Source organism: Esox lucius, chromosome 25 (genome assembly GCF_011004845.1).
Source record: "Esox lucius isolate fEsoLuc1 chromosome 25, fEsoLuc1.pri, whole genome shotgun sequence".
NCBI lineage: Eukaryota > Metazoa > Chordata > Actinopteri > Esociformes > Esocidae > Esox > Esox lucius.
This window is the reverse complement of record NC_047593.1, coordinates 3,763,993-3,781,615: the sequence shown is the minus strand read 5'-3', so window position 1 is coordinate 3,781,615 and position 17,623 is coordinate 3,763,993.

Genomic DNA, 17,623 nt, shown 5'->3' with positions numbered 1-17,623 from the left:
CGTCATTTTGTTCCCAAAGAATTTCACAATGTACAGTAAAGACTTTGATCTTTAATTTATTTCATTCTTCAAGACCCGATGTGTGATTTGTGTTCCCTTATTTTTTTGTGCTGCATACAATTATTAGGTAAATTGTATTCCTCAGGATTATTTTGAACAAACACAATGCCCTCGAACCTGAATGATAAACAAAGGAAAATAAGTTATCTCAGGGGAATATATATACTCACCTAAAGGATTATTAGGAACACATGTTCAATTTCTCATTAGTGCAATTATCTAATCCACCGATCACATGGCAGTTGCTTCAATGCATTTAGGGGTGTGGTCCTGGTCAAGACAATCTCCTGAACTCCAAACTGAATGTCGGAATGGGAAAGAAATGTGATTCAAGCAATTTTGAGCGTGGCATGGTTGTTGGTGCCAGACGGGCCAGTCTGAGTATTTCACAATCTGCTCAGTTACTGGGATTTTCACGCACAACCATTTCTAGGGTTTACAAAGAATGGTGTGAAAAGGGAAAAATATCCAGTATGCGGCAGTCCTGTGGGCAAAAATGCCTTGTTGATGCTAGAGGTCAGAGGAAAATGGGCAGACTGATTCAAGCTGATAGAAGAGCAACTTTGACTGAAATAACCACTCGTTACAACCAAGGTATGCAGCAAAGCATTTGTGAAGCCACAACACGCACAACCATGAGGCGGATGGGCTACAACAGCAGAAGACCCCACCGGGTACCACTCATCTCCACTACAAATAGGAAAAAGAGGCTAGAAATTGCACGAGCTCACCAAAATTGGACAGTTGAAGACAGGAAGAATGTTGCCTGGTCTGATGAGTCTCAATTTCTGTTGAGACATTCAGATGGTAGAGTCAGAATTTGGCGTAAACAGAATGAGAACATGGATCCATCATGCCTTGTTACCACTGTGCAGGCTGGTGGTGGTGGTGTAATGGTGTGGGGGATGTTTTCTTGGCACACTTTAGGCCCCTTAGTGCCAATTGGGCATCGTTTAAATGCCACGGCCTACCTGAGCATTGTTTCTGACCATGTCCATCCCTTTATGACCACCATGTACCCATCCTCTGATGGCTACTTCCAGCAGGATAATGCACCATGTCACAAAGCTCAAATCATTTCAAATTGGTTTCTTGAATATGACAATGAGTTCACAGTACTGAAATGGCCCCCACAGTCACCAGATCTCAACCCAATAGAGCATCTTCGGGATGTGGTGGAACGGGAGCTTCGTGCTCTGGATGTGCATCCCACAAATCTCCATCAACTGCAAGATGCTATCCTATCAATATGGGCCAACATTTCCAAAGAATGCTTTCAGCACCTTGTTGAATCAATGCCACATAGAATTTAGGCAGTTCTGAAGGCGTAAGGGGGTCAAACACATTATTAGTATGGTGTTCCTAATAATCCTTTAGGTGAGTGTAAGTGTGAACGATTATTAGGCCACTGTTGGTGTGTGGAATTATTAATAAATAAAAAACTAATAAATAAAAAAAATCTCCCAACTCACCTGTTTATTCAAAAATGTTGGAGTATGTGTAACAAATAAGTAACACAAAATTACAATTAAATAAAATGTTTTTCCTTTTTCCACCCTCCTTTTCAATAACTGCCATGAGCCTCCCGTCCATGGAGTCTGTCCATTTCTTGATTTGTTCACGATCAACTTTCTCTGAAGCAGCAATCACAGCCTCCCAAATGCTGTTCAAAGAGGTTTGTTGTCTTCCGGCAAGTTCGTAATAGGATTTAGGTCAGGTGGTTGCTGAGGAAAGTTTTACCAAAATTCCACCAGCTCATTAATTTTCCTACCAGGGGCAATAAGACTCTTGACAAATGTTTGACAGATTCCATCAGGTATAGCCATTGGATTAGCCAGACTGACCCTAACTGTTTGAACTGTAGCTCACTCCAGCTTCCTAGGCAACAGGATCCAAAGGTCAGCAGAGCCTGATTGTACATGTAAGTACTTTGTGCTAATCTTAAAGCTAGTTCAGTACATTTCTTCGTTCTTTTGAATAGTTAACTAACTAGTAATGTGCAGTGTTCATTAGTAAAGCTCTGATCTGGGGAAAGGGCTTTTCATTGTTGTGTCACATTTTCTAGTGCACATGCTTTCACTTAAATTGGTAACGTCTGTTGCGATTGTTTGTGTGACATTGTGTTGTCCAAATTAATGAGGATAAAGTGCAAACCCGTAGCATCGGTTGAACTGTCTGAGGAGGCAATTAAGCCAAAAAAAAAAGGAATCTGCATTTTCTAGTTTTTGGAGTTCATATCTTGATGGGTGATTTTAGATGATTCTTAACTAGTATATCATTTGAACATGACAAATATTTGATGTTGAGTTTATTTGACTCTTTTAAACACTTTGAATGGTCAACTTAGCAACTGGCTTGTAACTACTGTAATACAGATCTTTCCTGATAAGTTTGCAGCTCGAGAATAAGAATATCACATTGTCAATGAAAACAAAAGGTTCCTTTTTGTATTATACCAAACTCATTGCAGTAAATCTCCTTAAATATTTGTTAATGATTTGAGGCCCTTAGCGGGAAAGAGGGGATAAAGGAAAGATAGAGAAAGAGATGGGAAACATAGATTAAAATCATTTTGGGGGGGGGGGGGGGGGCTTTAGGGAAGATTACATTAACTGTGACGGAAAGGAGTCTGTGCAACACACACATGGCAACCGTTTGAGCAAGGGAGGGAAAACAGTCGGCTTTCTGATGAATCCAGCACAGTCTTGACAGGCCACGTTTTCAGAAAACGCTGCTGTTCTGTCTGTTGTCGTGGCTGGCCCGGGCTGGCGTTAAATTAATCCGCCTTGTTTGACTCATCCTGCTGTTTCTCGGTAAAGCTCCAAGGAGCTGGGAAAGGACATTTTCCCCTCAGATTTCACACATAGCCTACATGAAAGGTCATCATTGGTTGATTCCACTAGCAAAAATGTAATAAACATATTCCCATATGTTACACATTTTGGCTCATGTTTGTCAAAAATCTATGTGAGTGAGAAACAGTAATAGAAGCCCATACACAGTGAAAGGAAATGAGCCATGGGGGTTACATTGGATACCTTGATTGAGCAACACTAAATCAGAGACTACAATGAAACTGAGAAGATGGGGCTGCTAATGGAGGTTTTGTGAGGAAGCCAGAATTATCATCTAGGGATTTTAAGGCTAATGTAAGTTTTTAAGCTTGTGTGCCGATTTGACTGTGCTAGATATGGTCCTTCTCTGTAGACTAGTGTCAAATAGGGTATTTATTATGACACAGTGAAGAGGCTATTTTGAACATATGGCTGCCAGTAAACACAATAACAACACCGTAGCAAGATAAGATGATTCCTTGGATGTTTTCTCGTGGTCATGAAACATTACACCACATTCTAGCGATAAAATTTAAGAAAAATGTAATTCACTGACTTATCTGATACATTTACTGTGCGGCCTTGTGGTGTTTGTGTGTATTCAGTCGATGGGGCGAAGAGGTGACTTCTGGACAGTCTCATCCACTCTCATCAGTTAATGGCTGACGAACGGCACCTGTCATAGCACTACTACCTCCACATGGCAGATATATGATGTGCGTGTCACAAAGACACAGGTTAAACTGTATGGTGGCTCTATAGCTGTCCTAAAGCAGAGCTTCCTGCATCAATCTCTTTTATGTAGTTGAAACAGAGAATATCGCAAGTAATGTAAGCAGTTGACAAGTGACCGGTATTGCCACTAAGTGAATTTCCCATTCCACTGTTCAGCATGGGCGATAAGAATTGTTCAATTCAGCAGTAATGTCAAAACCAGTGGTAAGCACAACACGTTTTTTCTGAATTCTAGACATGTTACCACTCAGTCATATGGTACAATTAAACACAAAAAGAATACAACAAAATATTCCTGTTTGTTCCCATGTATTTATACATTCAACACATGTCCATATTCATGATTGGCAAAGGCTCATCAGGGATACTCACTATGCATAATGAACAGACATCGCAACATATTTGAAGGATCGGAGAGACAGGCAAACATATGATGGATCGATTCAAGGCCATGTTCTTTCACCGAATGTGGACTCAATCAACCAGAAAGCCACTTTGAACCACTTAGCTTTGCATTGTAGATGAGATCTGCTCATGTTAAATGGGGCTGAAAAACTGCATATGATTCTCCCCTTCCTCCATCAAGGTTGTTAAATCAGAAGGGCAAGTGGAGGTATGAATATACAGTAGACCCATGATCCTCTCTGATAGGAAATGGTTGCAAAAGGGAAATTTCACTGTCATACATCAATTAGTACTGAGTGTATGTGTGTTGGTGTTGTTTTTATTATTTTTTTTAGTTGGTCAAGCTTTTCAATGTCATTAGGATTGATTTCCGGGACAATCTAGATGTATTCATGCATTACTCTCAGTTATAAGAAAACCATCTCCTCAAATTTCATATTATATTGATAACATCACCGTAAAGAAGTTTATATAACAGAAAGGGGAGAACTGGTGAGTGACAGAGATAAGCAAGAGAACTGAGTGAGACAGAGAATCGAGGGAGTGAAAGAAAGACAAAAGGGTGGAAGGAAAAACACTGATGCGTAAGGGGAATGAGAGGGTAAGTGAACAAGGAAAGAAAATAGTCAGAGTGAACGACATTGATAAAGAGAGTGAAATTCTCATCTTCAGGCCTGTTTGTAATTGCTCCTCGGGATGGCACAGAGCTGCAGGAGGGGAAGGACTGTCTTGGTGATGGCCAGGAGTAGAGATGAAGCATTTAATATGCATGCCAGGAAACCCACGTTTATATTACAGCAGTATTTCACTTCAGATCAAATGAAATTGTGTGGTAAATGGTGAGAGCGAGTTAACTTGCCAGTACTGTTACATCAAAGTTAAAGCCTCTATACTGTCCAACGGGACTGGCTGTTGCTGTTTTTCCCTCCAAAACGTCCCACTGGAAGCTCTGACTAGCCTTTTGTTTGTTCACTTTGTTTACCGTGTTTTTTTATGGGTTTTTAATAGAAATTTAGCTGGTGGAAATTCATACACAGTACATCTAACAACTGTGTACATAAGTGGTCTTCCTGTCTCCTCAAAGAATTATGGAGGGAAAAGGTTGAGTGGATATTTTGTTGATTTGTACAATCCTGATTATATGAGATGACTGATGAATGTTTTGTAGTTGTTTTCAGCTAAATCCATTTAATGACTTAAACCATTTTTGCAAGAGCACTGCAGCAGATTTGAAAGGCAAGTAAGAACAGTCTAAGATGAAAATAATAAATCTGAAGGACATTTCAAAATTGTAGGCTATAAAATTGTTTACCAGTTTGTTAAGGGATTCATGCTGAGATACTTTTTTTTATAGAACCCGCAAAAATACCCACACACAGAGTTTAGAACACACTGCAAGCTTATTTTACAGGCACCTTAAAATGTTGTCAATGGAGGTATCAAATTGGATCCTTTATATATAGTGTATTCAGATTCGTATGTTGTTAAGCAGGTGGTCATAGGTTTTTATGAGAAATGTTCAAGCAAAGTTCAGGAAGGCAGCAATATACGCTAAATTAGCACACTAATTGCAGTTAAACAAACAAACACGTTGAGTTTAAAGTTTTAACAAATCGTGCACCAAAGGCATCCTGAAATAAACCAGACCTACGCTTGACAAGACCAGCACAAGCCGTCGGGAGCCAAAGGAAGTTCTACTTATTTCTTTTTTAAATATCACAATGCATCCTCGAGTTACGGCATGAGATAAATCAATCCCGACCGAGAGCCAGTCTCATGCAAATCGCTAAGGACGCACACACACGCAGAGACACGCAGCCCTGACGTTTAAACACAAGGACTAAGATTCTGAATATACCTGGGGTTTGAAGTTGCCTGTAGGTAGGTACTCCACTTGACACAGCAGTAAAAACATGTCCTCACCATACCAGCCTCTGGGAATCTGCATGATAGCAGGTAATTTTTTCCCAACTTCTAGTGAATCAATATTCTTTCATTTGTAACAAACCAAAGATTATCAGCAGAGCAGTCAAATGAAAACTATTGACCTTTCTCAATCAGCACTGAGGTGGAAGATAAAACAAACTTGAGAAAACCTCACTGTTTCAGTGGTTTTTATGATCATATACATAAAACACACAATGGCAACTACACAGTGCAGGTTAAGATGAAATAGTGCTAGATTGTAAGAAGCGAAATAAATAATAATAATGGTAATATTTTTATTTGGGGGATGCCTTTCAAGACATCTTACAGTACACAAGGAATGGCCTAAACAGTGCAATACATAAAGATGTAAAATGACTGCCAGGCCTTTTAGATCAACAGCATCAGCCAGAGCAAACATCTGTTTCTGATCATTAGCATATTAATCAGGCCTATTAGCATTCACATTCTCCTCCACAGCATCACCATTCAGCCACAGCATCAGTTCATCCACTGTGTCGTCATCAAACTACAGTGGATATAAAAAGTCTACACACCCCTGTGAAAAAGCCAAGTTTTTGTGATGTAAAAGAATGAAAAAAGATAAATCATATCAGAACTTTTTCCACTTTTAATTTGACCTATAATGTGAACAATTCAATTGGAAAACAAACTGAAATCTTCGAGAAAACAAAAAACAAAAAAAACTTACAATAACCTGGTTGCATAAGTGTGCACACCCTCTTATAACTGGGGATTAACCAATCACATTCAAACTCATGTTAAATAGAATTAATTACACACCTGCCATCATTAAAGTAACTCTGATTAACAGTTCAGCTGTTCTATTAGGATTTTCCGGACATTTTCTTAGTTGCATCTCAGAGCAAAAGCCATGGACCACAGAGAGCTTCCAAAGAATCAGAGGGATCTCATTGTTGAAAGATATCAGTCAGGAGAAGGGTACTAAAGAATTTCCAAAGCATTAGATATACCATAGAAGACAGTGAAGACAGTCATCATCAAGTGGAGAAAATATGGCACAACAGAGACATTACAAAGAACTGGACATCTCTCCAAAATTGATGAAAAGACAAGAAGAAAACTGGTCAGGGAGGCTTCCAAGAGACCTACAGCAACATTAAAGGAACCCCAGGAATTTCTGGCAAGTACTGGCTTTGTGTTACATGTGACAACAATCTTCTGTATTCTTCATATGAATGGGCTATGGGGTACAGTGGCAAGACGGAAGTTTGCAAAAACAAACATCACGTCCCCCAAAAGCATGTGGGAAAATGTGTTAGGGCCCGATGAAACCCGGGTTGAAGGCCATAATTCCAAAAGGTATGTCTGGCGCAAAAACAACACTGCACATCACCCAAAGAACACCATACCCATAGTGAAGAATGGTGGTAGTAGCATCATGCTTTGGGGATGTTTTTCTTCAGCTGGAACCGGGGCCTTAGTCAGGGTGGAGAGAATTATGAACAGTTCAAAATACCAGGCAATTTTGTCAAAAAAAACTTCAGGCATCTGTTTGAAAGCTGAAGATGAAGAAGATGAAAGCATGGCTTCACCAGAAGAAGATGAACATTTTGGAATGGCCCAGCCAGAGCCCAGACCTGAATCCAGTTGAACATCTGTGGGGTGATCTGAAGAGGGCTGTGCACAGGAGAAGTCCTCGCAAAATGTCCTCGCATTCTGACAGATTTGGAGCGCTTTTGCAAAGAAGAGTGGGCAAATATTGCCACGTCAAGATGTGCCATGCTAATGGACTCCTACCCCAAAAGACTGAGTGCTGTAATAAAATCAAAATGTGCTTCAACAAAGTATTAGTGTAAGGTTGTGCACACTTATGCAACCAGGTTTTTGTGTGTTTTTTTCAAAGATTTCAGTTTGTTTTTCAAGTTGAATGTTTTTTCTCACTTAGCGTGCTTGTTCCTTTGTATCAGTTCTATCATTCATTGATTGTATTACGCTTTTCAGCTTAGTTAACCCCTTCATCCTGCATCAGGGCTCCTTGCTTAGCACACCATGACATACATGAATAACGAAACGTAAAGACGAAAATTCAATTAGCAGAGTAAAAGCATGATCAAACGATTGGCATTGGAGGTGGCGGCTCCTTATCAGAATCAGATGAAAACTTGACATCCGAGGCGTCGATTTCGGGATCTATTTCTAATTGACTCATCTCATCTAAATTTTGCAGCATCTGCAATGCTATCACGGCACTAAATCATTGGGTTTGGTTTGCCATTCTGAACTGAACACTGTAAATTATGTTTGACTTGCTCACCGGGTTCAGATTATATAAAATGTCTACCCTCATCATCATTCTTCGTCATTACCCTTCACTCACATGCATAAGTGTGTCTGGGTTGATCAGGGTGTTATCACCCATTCATCCATTGACGTCATTGCTATTTCATTGCTATTAATTAGGGCCCGGTATCCCAATAACGTGGCACTTACAATGGTTTAATTTTGGACACTTTTTCTTAATTATTTCTTGTTTTACATACGTTTTATCCTCAGATAACAGTTGCATTCAGTTACTTTCACATCCACGCACTTATTGTATAATTTGTGTAAATATATTTGTCTAAATCAATGTTTTGATAATTTGTATTGGTTCTATCGTCTAAATATAAACTGTTTGCGATCACTCCTTGCATGTTGAGGCATTATATCACAAAAACAGTAAAGTACCTGTTACAATCGACTAACAAGTTGTCTGGAGAACTTATAAAGCAACTTTGTTACTTCAGTAACGATGCTTTTGGGTAACGCGTGGCTGTAATAACGAGGCACTTACGTGCATCTTACGATCATGTTAGTTCTTTGGGAAACCGGGCCTAGATTAGATTAAACTTTATTTTCATTGAACAACTACAGTATAATGAAATGCAGTTAGTGTCTAACCGGATGCGTAATGAGAAGAGTGCATAAAATGTACAAGTGAAAGATGTACAAGTATGAATGCGCAAATTGAAGGTGCAAGGTGGCATGTGCAAAATTCAAATAGAGATGATAGGATGTGCATGCAATTTTGTTTCTCTTTCTCTAGGATCTCTCCAAATAAAAACAGGAATGTGTAATACTTTTGCTGAAATTCTTATTGGTGATTGTTGGTATTTCATTTTGTGAATAATTATTTAGCGTAATACATTTGTAGTATCTTAATCTTCAGTAAAATAAGCAGAGAAAATTAAAAAACAGATTATAGGATGTGTATGCGATCTTTCCTAAGATAAAGAGTAAGGTGTAATACCTTTGTTGAATTTGTAGTTGGCAACTGGTAAAGAATGTCTGGTATTTCGTTTCTTAAAAAAAAATATTTAGACTTACAGTTTAGATTTACATTTGATGAATTAGCCTACTCAAGAAGCAAAAACTCCTATTCAAAAACAGTAATGAGTGATACATATGTTGAATTGTCAAGTAGCCTATATTGTATTATGTTTCAATAATAACCTAGATAAATTGTTGAATGGTCACGGAAATCTTTCATATGTAAGTTCAATCAAACTCAACCAGGACTCAATCATTCATCTGGGAGTATTGGGCATTCATCCACTGACGTCATGCATTAGCACCGGGGCACCATAAGCGGGCTGCCTCGCAACCAACACTAAGTGCCCGTGAACTGCTGGCTGATTAAGTCGGAAAACAGTAAAAAAGGCGTAAATAGTGTGGTAGAAATGTTCTTATTCCATAGTACAATGAAATCATAATGCTTATTCTAAGTATAATGGAGAACCTCAAGGGACCAACAGCAGCAGCATAGACCATCGGCAGGACTTAAATAATAGCCGCCTCAGCCCGAGCCCACGACGGGCTCAAGACTGGAGTCTAGCAAATAACAGCCGCCCAAGCCTTTACAGGAGGAACGGCCAACTGCATGATTGGGCAACAGACCACAGGAAACACCACCATGAGAAGGGCTGGAGGATGCTGATGAACCACACAACCTCCCACTTTACCTCACTGACACTGACAGGCACATGAATGTTATGCGGTTGTACAGGGGATCATTGTGAAGGACATGGATGAAAAGTGTAACGACACAGAGTAGACATTACTATTTGTATAATCACTGCTTGTGGAATTTTGTTTTTGTCACTGTAACATAAATAATAATCTATTGGTCACCTTCCATTCCTTGGGACATGGGAAGCTAAGTTTATGCATTATTAAAATCTAATCAATATTAGTTTAATGACAATTAGTGATAGGAGATTGATTTCTTTGGATAATAATATGTTGCTCTTGCTGGAATGAATGATGTACTTTCTACTGTTTTGTTCCTTCATTGTTTGTACTGTTTAAAATGTATTTGTTTTTGTTGAGACTATGTGGTAGAAATGTTCTTATTCCATAGTACAATGAAGTCATACACAGTAGCTTGTTCTAAGTATAATCCAGTCATTTAGTAAGGCCATTGTGTGTTTCAGCTCTGCTCACTTCAACAGATAGCTATAGTTTTGGCTAAACTTCTCAAGGGCTGTAAACATCTTGTTATCTTTCTAAGCTGACGTTTGTAGAGAAGCTGGTGAGACATGTAGACTAACCATGCATAGGAGGGGGACACATTGGGCTCTACTGAATGTATATAGGCCTGAGCTCAACCTTCAACAAAGAGCTTTTAACCTGTTGTTAACTGCTCCAGGTTTGCACAGCTTGAATAAAGCTTTACTTGTGAAAATAATCTATAGTCTCTGTGCCTTTCCCATTAGTGATTTCCACAACAATTTGGTGACGAGGATGGGATGCCTAACTCCATTCACTGATCGTTCCCGGGGACTCCAAGGTTAACTGTGCACAGGGACCACAACAGTGTGGTTCAGGGAGCTCACATTCCATCTAGGCCGGAGCAGAAGGGACCCGCCTCGGACCTGGCAGGGAGCGTCAGTGGATGGATATGCTGTCCCAAACATAAAAACTAAAGGGTGAGACTGAGTTTCTTCTTACAATAACTTGGAGACAGGATGAACTGAACATTGCTAATGAAATGCCATATCCCACCAAGGACTCAGTTGAGTTTGGGATTCACATGATCAAGTTGGTGCACCTGTACAAGCCATCGGGAGCAGAGATCGCACACATCACGCATTCCAGGATGAAACTACGCTGGGCAGACATGCAGGAGGGGTTCAATGAGGACCTTCTCTGGTCCGCAGAGGGGGCATACCAAACTCAACTTACTCTTCTCCTTGAGAGAATTAAGACTGCCTACCCCACAGTGACTGATTGGGCTGCGATCCACAGTTGTGTACAGGGTCAGGTTGGAGAAGTGTTTCAGGAAATACAGTGGCCTGACCAACTCTGAGAACTATAACAGCCTGCTAAAGGCTGCCCTGGTGCATGGGCTCCAGCCTGCTTTGAGCAAAACTAGGAAACTCACTTGCATTGGGTGGGAGACAGTACCTCTACAGATTGTGATTGAACATTGTAAACATGCAGAACAGCATCAGCAGTCCGCTGTTAACAAGGCTATATCCAAACAAGAAAAGGAAAACACCAACCTCCAGGCTGCTCAGCTCATGTATTATCAGGGACAAGGTCAGCAATTTGGCGGAAAAGGGGGAGGAACAGGTGGTTTTCGGGAGAGTGGAAGAAATCAAAAGGGAGGACGAGGCAGAGGGAGAGGTACAGGGACAGTGCGGAGACCAGACAAGAGATCAGTCATGTTACAATTGACAAATATTACAATTATTGTCACTTTTATAGAGAGTGCCCTGAACTGGAGAGACAGGAAGTTGTGGGTGGCGGATGGCAGACGGGACCACCACACAATGTCATACTCAATATACCTAAGGAGGACTGAATTGTAGTGGAGACAGCTGACAAAATTTAACGGAAGCAGTTCCTTAAGAGATTTACCAAGTTCAAAGATACCCCTTGTGTTACCGTTCTGATCGAAGGGTGAAAGCTGCCCTGCCTGAGCCAAGAGGAGGGCAACTCCCCAAGATCCGACCTGGTTGTCGTGAGGGACCTCCGTGAAAGTACTGGCCTCAGCATAGGTGGTTGGGGCCATACCAGGTGCTACTGATCTCCCAGACGGCCGTAAAGGTTGTTGAGAGGGCTACGTGGGTCCATGCCATCCACTGCAAGAAGATGCCATACAGACCACAGGAAACACCACCATGAGAATGGCTGGTGGATGCTGATGAACCACTTTACCTCACTTACACTGACCTGGACAACAGGCACATGAATGTCATGTGGTTGTACAGAAGATCAATAAGGACATGGATGGAAACTGTAATGCCACCAAGTAGACATTACTATTTTGTATGATCATTGCTTGCAGAAATTGTTTTTGTGACTGTAACATACAGTGGGCAGAACAAGTATTTGATACACTGACGATTTTGCAGGTGTTCCTACTTGCAAAGCGTGTAGAGGTCTGTAATTTTTTATCATAGGTACATTTCAACTGTGAGAGACGGAATCTAAAACAAAAATCCAGAAAATCACATTGTATGATTTTTAAATAATGAATTTGCATTGTATTGCATGACATAAGTATTTGATCACCTACCAACCAGTAAGAATTCCAGCTCTCACAGACCTGTTAGTTTTTCTTTAAGAAGCCCTCCTGTTCTCCACTCATTACCTGTATTAACTGCACTTGTTTGAACTCGTTACCTGTATAAAACACACCTGTCCACACACTCAATCAAACAGACTCCATCCTCTCCACAATGGCCAAGACCAGAGAGCTGTGTAAGGACATCAGGGATAAAATTGTAGACCTGCACAAGGCTGGGATGGGCTACAGGACAATAGGCAAGCAGCTTGGTGAGAAGGCAACAACTGTTGGCGCAATTAGAAAATGGAAAAAGTTCAAGATGAGAGTCAACCTCCCTTGGTCTGGGGCTCCATGCAAGATCTCACCTCGTGGGGCATCAGTGATCATGAGTAAGGTGAGGGATCAGCCCAGAACTACACAGCAGGACCTGGTCAATGACCTGAAGAGAGCTGGGACCACAGACTCAAAGAAAACCATTTGTAACACACTACGCCGTCATGGATTACAATCCTGCAGCGCACGCAAGGTCCCCCTGCTCAAGTTAGCACATGTCAAGGCCTGTCTGAAGTTTGCCAATGACCATCTGGATGATCCAGAAGAGGAATGGGAGAAGGTCATGTGGTCTGAGTACAACCCCAAGAACACCATCCCAACCGTGAAGCATGGAGGTGGAAATATCATTCTTTGGGGATGCTATTCTGCAAAGGGGACAGGACGACTGCATCGTATTGAGGGGAGGATGGATGGGGCCATGTATCGCGAGATCTTGGCCAACAACCTCCTTCCCTCAGTAACAGCATTGAAGATGGGTCGTGGCTGGGTCTACCAGCATGACAACGACCCGAAACACCCAACCAGGGCAACTAAGTAGTGGCTCCGTAAGAAGCATCTCAAGGACCTGGAGTGGCCTAGCCAGTCTCCAGACCTGAACCCAATATAAAATCTGAAAATTCGGTATTGCCCAGTGACAGCCCCGAAACCTGAAGGATCTGGAGAAGGTCTGTATGGAGGAGTGGGACAAAATCCCTGCTGCAGTGTGTGCAAACCTGGTCAAGAAATACAGGAAACGTACGATCTCTGTAATTGCAAACAAAGGTTTCTGTACCAAATATTAAGTTCTGCTTTTCTGATGTATTAAATACTTATGTCATGCAATAAAATGCAAATTAATACAATGTGATTTTCTGGATTTTTGTTTTAGATTCCGTCACTCACAGTTGAAGAGAACCTATGATATAAATTACAGATCTCTACATGCTTTGTAAGTGTGAAAACCTGCAAAATCGGCAGTGTCAAGGTGTTATGGTGCTATATTATTGTGCTGGGGGAAATGAGGAATGCACTTTCTAACTTTTCTCAGTCTCCTCCAGTTTTAAATTTTAGGAGGAGATGAGATCCTGGTCCACACCTGTGGAGTACCTGGTTTGGGGGGCATGTTGCCGTTCCTGTCCTTGTCCACCTGGTCATACTTTTGACCTAGTCTAAAATAAAATAGACAAATAGACCAGAAGAGGACTGGTCACCCCTCTGAGCCTGGGTCCTCTCTATGTTTCTTCCAAAAATCTGTTCTTCTTAGGGAGTTTTGTCTAGCCACTGAATTTCAACACTACTGTTGTTTGCTCCTTGGGGTTTAAGGCCGGGTGTCTCTGTAAAGCACTTTGTGACAACTGCTGTTGTAAAAAGGGCTTTATAAATACATTTGATTGATTGATTGTATCAAATACTGGTTCTCCCCACTGTAAATGATAAAGTATTTGTCACCTCCCATTCATTAGGATATGGGAAGCTATGTTTATGCATTATTAAAAGGTTGTTGATTGTTTTGCATCTAATACATTTTAGTTTAATGATGTTTAATTTTTAGGATCATAATCTGTTGATCTTGCTGTAATGTATGATGTACTTTCTACTGTTTTGTTTCTTCATTGGTTGTACTGTTTAAAATGTATTTTTGTTGAGACTTTGTCTCAAAAGTAGGATATATGATAGAAATGTTCTTATTCCGTAGTACAATGAAATCATATAGCTTATTCTAAGAATAATCCTGTCATTCAGTAAGGCCATTGTGTGTTTCGGCTCTGCTCACTTGTACAGGATGTGCCTACAACAGATAGCTATAGTTTTGGCAAAACTTCTCAAGGGCTGTAAACATCTTTCTAAGCCAAAATTCACAGAGAAGCTAGTGAGACATGTAGACTAACCATGCATGGGAGGGGGACACAGTGGGCTGTACTGAATGTATATAGGCCTGAGCTCAACCTTGAATGGAGAGCTATTGACCTGACTCTGCAGAGAATTAATCTATAGCCTCTGTGCCTTTTGCATTAGTGATTTTCACAATAATAGTCTCTAAATAATTTTCCTTTTGGTGTTAATAATTCTGACAATGGAACAACGTAATATACGCCTATTTAGGAAAAGTAATGGAAGGAGGAGGGTGTAGCTTTCAAAATGGTAGTTTTATTTTAATTACAAAGAATTTGTGTTAAACAAATATCAAAGAATAATGAATAAAATATGGGTAGGGAAGTGTGGGAAGTGGATATGGAATAGAAGAGGATATATAAAGATTTCAAAAAGAAGGGAAGAGGATAAAATAATGGTTGGGTAGGGACTGAAGAAGAAGTAAGCGCTAGACGTTAAATGCCACATGAAAGAGGTGGGTTTTGAGAAAAACATTTATGTGAGGATTGTATCTGCATGGCATGTGTGTGGGGGGAGTGAGTTCCAGAGCCTGGGCACCAAGCAACAGAAGGCCCAGGAACCCATTGAGGAGTGACGAAATGGAGGGGTGACCAGGAGACCAGCAGAGAAGAAGCAGAGGGAGCGAGATGGGCATAGGTCGGACAAGGAGTGGTAGGTGGGTGCCACGTATGTCAGGAGTGTTTTGAAGTTAAAACGATGTTGGGCAGGCAGCCAGTGGCGTTTGATGAGGATTGGTGTGATGTGCTCTTTCAAGTGGGTGCCAGTGAGAATTCTGGCTGCAGGGTTCCGTACTAGTTGTGGTCGGTTGACACAGGAGAAGAGTTTGTTGGGGACACAGGAGAAGGAGAGTAATGCTGTAGTTTAGGCCGGGAAGTGGCAAAGGCATGGATGAGAGATTCAGTGTCAGGGTGTGAAAGCGAGGGTTGTAGTCGGGTGATGTTGTGGAGGTGAAAATATGCTGTCTGGGTTGGGGATTTTATGTGCGATTTGAATGTGAGGGGTGACACTAAGGCATTTGACCGGTGTCTCATGCTCATAGCCAGGAGAAGGAGGTATATGGTGTAATGGACCTAGCACCAACCCCTGGGGTACACCATGTGAGACAAATGTACACACTGATTTGTGTTAGTTTTTTTACTTGCTCCAATTGTTGACGGTCAGAGAGTTGAGAAGAAAAACATATTGTGTCAAAGGCTCAGAGGTTGAGAAGGACAAGGATAGAGAGCATGCCTGAGTCACCTGCACGAAGGAGGTCATTGGTGATTTTTAATAGGGCTGTATTTGGAGAGGATCAAGTAGATGGTGGATGATTTGGAGATCAGTTCAGTGATAGAAATTTCAGTATGCAGGGTGAAGTCAGAGAGCTAGTTGGACTACACTGGGCCCCTTGATGTATTCATCCAGGACAGTTGTCAACAGGGGTATTGAGAGGTGGTAATTATTGATGGATGTTGTGAATTTTGGCATTGAATAAGTTTAAGAAATATCTGCACAGTTAGGGGGAGAGATCAGGGAGGTTAAAGTAAGTGTTTGACTGGAAATTGGCGATTTTATTGACATGGATATTAAAATCACCTACAAGCAATACTTTGGGAGTCATGGCACACAGAGGTCAATATTGATGATAGTTCTGTAAGAAACACGACAGATGGTTTTGGTGGTCTATAAATAGTTAAGACGATCAGTGTAATGAAGTGTGATTTGAATGCCTTGCTGTTAAACTCTGGTCCCCAACCGCTGATGAGGTATACTAACTGATTTAATTTTGAGCTTGTCATGGAACAGTACAGCAACTCCGCCCCCTCGCCCTATAGAGCTACCCGGCGGGATTGCTTGATTGAGATGATAAAATGAATTAGGTGATTGCCTAGTTTCCATGAGGAACATTATGTCCGGCCTTCTGTCTGCGGTAAACTCATTAAACAGTAGGGCTTTGTTAGAGAGAGACTGGATATTGAGCAGTGCAAGTTTAAAACATTTGCTGAGATTCACAGATTCACAAAGGTCGAATGCCTATTGGCAACCTGGCGATTACGAGGGACAAGACAGCGGTTAGACCATAAAGAAAGTCTAACTTTGTGTTTCGACAAGAGTCACAGTGAATATATCTTGAACTGCGGTGAATATTGGTGTGAGCAAACCAGTCTGGTAATGTAGCAAATGTAGGAATAGTAGCTCGGTTACAATGGTAGGACTGGTGGCCAGGTAGAGGAACATCCACCAGAGAAGTAAATTAATCCCCATAGTGCCAGTGAAGAGGAATGCCAGGCAGGCAGACCGAGAAGGAAGCTGTAGAGGAGTTTGTATATCACAGCAGGCAGCAGTGAATGGGGCCATTGCAGGAGATCGTCTCTCAGTTAGGCAGACCCTCCAGGGCGGGAACACCACGGCACACCTGAGCAGCTGCAAAGAGCCTCTCCTGAACTCCGACCCAGGCCCACAATGAAGACCCAGTGGGAAAGTGGAACCCTATAACTCCAAGCCAGGTAACAGATTGAAAAGCAGACTTTTCTCAGCATCAGAGTTAAAAAGACAACATATGGACATTAGTCGACAATTCCATTGATTCAAATAATATTCCCCTGGTAGAGTAGCGACAGCCAACTGCTCCAGCGTGCTCACTCCATGCTCTCTCATGCATCAAACAGTGTTTTTGAATAGGTAAAACATACATCATTACCAGCTATAATAATAATAATAATAATAGCTGCATAAAATGCTGCTGGCAGTGATTTGAGCAACCATGTTAAAAGTCGAGGACAGCCTGTCAAAAAGTCTAGTTGCGCAGGTTGGTGTCCAGACCCAGGGCTTGCTTGGTGATGAGATTTTAAGGTGGTGTGCTGAACTTTAGCTTTCTCGCATAGGCATTGCTCTTCCCTTGGTGTGTTGCGGACATGTTTATAGCCATAGAAATGGCATC